The following is a 4,369-nucleotide window of genomic DNA, read 5'->3' as shown; positions in this document are numbered from 1 at the left end:
GTGGCTGTAGGTCATGGGACGGCCGCTGGCAGGCCAACTTCCACAAAAAATATCTGGTGTGGAGGCAGCGGGGACCTGGATTTGATGACACTGTCTTCCAAAAACCCAGAGGTGATGTAGCTGAACAGTGCCCGGGGCCTGGGAGGCCTGGCCCAGGTGGGGTTGGGCCCAAGTGGCTAACGAGCTAATGTTAGTGTTGTCTTTAGAAAATTAAAGAGTGTCCCACCAAAATCATAATAATAACTACCAAAAAATCACCTTAGTTGAACCAGATTTGTAAGAATCCTAAAGGTCTGGTTAAATAAAAGCCCTACTACTACCAAGCAATATGTCATTTTCCTGTGTCTTCGGCTTCCAGATAGACAGCAATGCATTGACAATGAGACTGGAAGGAAGGCACCGCAGAGAAGGTGAGAGGGTTGAGGGAGGCCTGAGGGGTGAGGAAGGCGAACGGTCACCAGAAGCTCAGGGCTTTACATCAGCCAGCCCACACCAGTGACAGCAAAGCTTTAAGGCAGAAGCCCACTCCCAGCCAAGAGGTCCCAGTCCCTGGGTTTCCTGCACTGGACATGTGGCCAAGGAAGATACAAGGAGGCCTTGGGCAAGGGCTGGCCTGGGACAGAGGGGCTGGGTTTGGCAGCAGAAGGCACCTAGGGCTGTTGGGTATAGGGGACTTTCTAACTTTCCCACAAGTGGGGGAGGGGGAAAGACCCCAACGTGAGTCCCCAAGAGTGTCTGTGTCATTCTGCCAGTCCTGACCATGCTCCCAAAGGCTGCCAGGACTTTCTGGTGGAGTATGGGGATGGAGACAGGTGGAAGGCTTATAAATCCCATCTCTGCCACCGGTAGTGAACCAGGCCATTTGAGGAGCCCCTGTGGCACCTATCCCAGGCATCTGCTATCACAGGGTTCCCAAGCCAGCAAGTTAAATGGCAGCTCCCAGGTAGAGATTGGGGAGGAAGGAGATATTTTGGGAATCTTTAATGGACTAACATCTAAGCACAAACTCTGTTGCAGCCTCCACCCAAGTACCTCACACTTGGGTCTGGCTGGGACCTCCTGGAAGGCAAAAAATGGACACTTTTTCTCCCAGGGAGACCTGGGAGCCTGCTGTACATTGAGCCAACAAGCAAAACCAGCTACTACAGAGCTTCCCTCAGGGGCTGAGAAGGCACAACTCCCCCAGCCCCTAACCACAGCCTCCTTATTCAGGCACCCACCACTGATAGATGCTGGTGTCACAAAGGTGGAATGAACTCTGGCCAGAGGGAGTGGCCAACTTAACCTGAGAGAGCTCCCCTATGAGGCAGGGAGCCCGGCCTGGGCTGGTCAGAATCCAGGCTGGCATGGAGGGCAGCTCGGCTTGGAAAGGAAGAGTGGATGGGGTGGTACAGAGCCCTGAGTCCTCAACCAGAGCAGGGGTCTAGAAGCAACTAGCCGAGGCTTGGGGTAAACAAAGCAGTCCAAAACAAAACAACAACTTGAGGACTGCTGGCTGATGCCCGGAGTGCAAGCCAGCTCAGGTCCAAGGGCACTGGGATGCAGACAGAGAATGGGGCCTGAAAAAGGGCCGCGTGCTGCCACGTCTAGAGTCCCATAGCCAGCAGAGAGGCCCAGCAGCTGCTCCAGGCCCACTGAACCATTACTTGTAAGGCTGGTGCGCAGGGGTGGCAGATCCCCCTTAACTCCTGGGGGCGGGGCGGGGGGGGGCTGTTCTTCCACAAGCCTCTCTGGCACACACATCCCTCCCTTTCCCAGAAAGTCCTTGCTGCCTGGAGACCTTCCGGGGAAAACCCACCAGCAATCCTGCTCTTTACCATCCGTGTGAGCCTTAGGGATGCCGAAAAGATGGCTGACCTGTGCTGATGGCATTCTCAGAGGTCAGTGGAGCCTCATCCTGAAAGGTCCATGTCCTTCCAGGAAGGACACTGAAGCGGTGGCTCTTGGCCCTACCTGAGATTGGGCTAGCCTGGGCCCACCTTGAAAACCGAAAGACGATTCAGGGACTCTGAACCATGGGTTGAATACGATCTTGTAGGGATGGTAGCTGAAAGCAGGACAACGCCAACCAGGGGCCCGTGCGTATGCCCAGTCCCTGCAGCGTCGGAATCGCTCAGGCGGCGCCGCACACTGAGGTCAGCTAGTGTTCTGATTGGCTGGGGGCCTAGACCTGCAGTTATCTTTGGAAAAAGTACCCCTCATCTACCTCTCTGAAAAAAAGGAAGCATTCTTGCCCCCAGAGTTTCCTCTGGTGTTCCCAGGGGCTGGAGGTATTTTGCAGTGTAACGCCAGACCGCCCTGGACTGGCTCTCCCTGCTTGCCCCTGGGCGGAGCCGGCAGGCACCCACACTGAGGAGGCGGAGGGGTTTGCTCCAACCTCAGGACCGCGCAGGGGCACTTCCAACACCAGCAACAGCACACAGCAACCCAAATGAGCCCGCTGCCCACCTCTAATGAGCCCGCCGTTCACCTCTTCGGGTTCCAGGGGTCCAGGAAGCCCGACGAACCCAGATCTGGTGAGGTCTCACCTCAGTTTCGGTCGCTCCCGCTGTGGCGGGGAGAACCACTGTCCTCAGCCAAAGACAAGCAGCAATAAAATGACAGGAATGAAGCTATCTCTAAGGGAGAGCAAAGCAAGGCTGAATCCGAAGGTTCAAACAAGCCACACAGAAAAGGGGCCAGGACGCGGCGGCCAGGCGCCAGGACTGGCTGGCGGGTCTGTCGTTTGTTGCGGGGTCCTCAGCATCTCCATGAGGAAGGTGTAGATGGGCATGTCCCCGATGAACTTGAAGAAGAGTGTTCCAGGCACTTGGAGGCGAATGGAGCACAGAGTCAGCAGTCGGAGCAGCAGAATGGTGAGGTCTCCCGGCTGCTCCCCATACTTGTGCTTGCAGTAGGCCTCAGGGGTGTAGACTTCCCCCCCGCAGCGCCTCCACTCGGCCGGGTGGGGAGCTGCATGTCCCCCATCTTGGCACAAGCTCCGACAGCACACCCTGACAAAGATGGCGCCCACCCCTGCCCTGTGGGCGTTTTCCCGGGGACTTCCAGGCCGGTGGCAAGGAGAATGCTGTCCTTCACGGCCATGGACCTGTGGGAGAAAGAAACAATGGGCAGCTCGTTCCAGTCTGCCAGTAACAAAATGACCTGATCGTCCAGGGGCAACTCGGAGAAGTGTGGGATCCTCTTGGCCTGCTGCACCAGCTGCTTGCCCGTCGTCTGACAAATGCTGGTGACATGGTTGTTCGGCAGACTGGGACTCAGGCCCTTGTTCGCCTCCGCGAAGGTCTCGTTCTTGGGCCTTACAGCCAACTCGGCCTCCAGGACCTTCTCCACTGGCATGTCTTGTTGGCGCTGTGGACTCTATCTCGTTCTCTTTCCCGTCCTTGCCCTGCTGCATCTCCTCTGGCACGGCTTGCTGCTTTATACCCTGGACCAGGTACTTAGGGTAGCAGCAATATTGGCACCGGTTGCACTGCTGCTTGTCGATCTGGCAGTCCTAGTTTTCACGGTAAGTGTGGCTCAGGTCCTTGCCCACCGTCCGCTTGAAAGAGCCCTTGCAGCTCTCGCGGCTGTACACGGTGTAGTGTTTGCCACGAGAGCGGTCTCCGCGAACAGCACAGATGTGCTTGGTGAAGGGGTGAGTGGTCTCCTTGAGGCCCAGCAGGGGCTTGAGTTACTCTCCGCTGCTGACCAGGTTCATGGGCGAACAGTCATGAGGCTGCTAGTGCCAAAGCCCAGAGAGTGCGTGGTGGGCATCGACAGGTTGTAGGGACCCATGGAGTAGCTCATGACGAGAGGGAAGGGCCCACACCATTGATGGGTAAGCAGCTGCCCCTGGGAGCCAAGGGAAGAGCAGATATCCTGCCCCTGGGAGGGGTGCAGGGAGGGAACAGCCATAGAACCATTACCCCGTAGGGGACCAGAGGGTAGGGTTGTTCATCTGGTGGAGAAATTGAGCAGTAGGAAATGTTTGGTGTCCATGGCTGTGCCTAACTCATGTCCCTTGGCAGCGGTCCCAAGCAGTAGGACCCTGGCTTGGTTGCTGGGGGAATTGTTGCCACCATATAAATTTTTATTTTTAAAAATTTTATTGTATCATATAATATATATACAAAGCAAAAAAAAAGAAAAAGGCAGTAGTTTCCAAAGCACTCTTCAACAAGTAGTTACAGGACAGATCCCAGAGTTTGTCTGGGCTACCATACCATCTCAGATTTTTCCTTCTAGCTGCTCCAAAACATAGGAGGCTAGAAGGAATAAATATTCTTTTATCATCACACTTGACTTTTCTTTTTTGTAAAAAGTAACATATATACAAAAAAGCAATAAATTTCAGAGCACAGCATAACAAAGAAATGTAGAACAGATT

General features: G+C 54.9%; 1 pseudogene; it reads right to left on the bottom strand.

Moving 5' to 3' along the window:
* Positions 1-2,653: 2,653 nt before the first annotated feature.
* On the bottom strand, positions 2,654-3,897 carry LOC143680552 (retinoic acid receptor RXR-alpha pseudogene; annotated as a pseudogene).
* Between the last annotated feature and the right edge of the window lie 472 nt (positions 3,898-4,369).

The sequence above is a fragment of the Tamandua tetradactyla genome, chromosome 4, assembly GCF_023851605.1.
Source record: "Tamandua tetradactyla isolate mTamTet1 chromosome 4, mTamTet1.pri, whole genome shotgun sequence".
In the NCBI taxonomy this organism is placed as follows: domain Eukaryota; kingdom Metazoa; phylum Chordata; class Mammalia; order Pilosa; family Myrmecophagidae; genus Tamandua; species Tamandua tetradactyla.
This window is presented reverse-complemented; position numbering and strand designations above follow the sequence as displayed.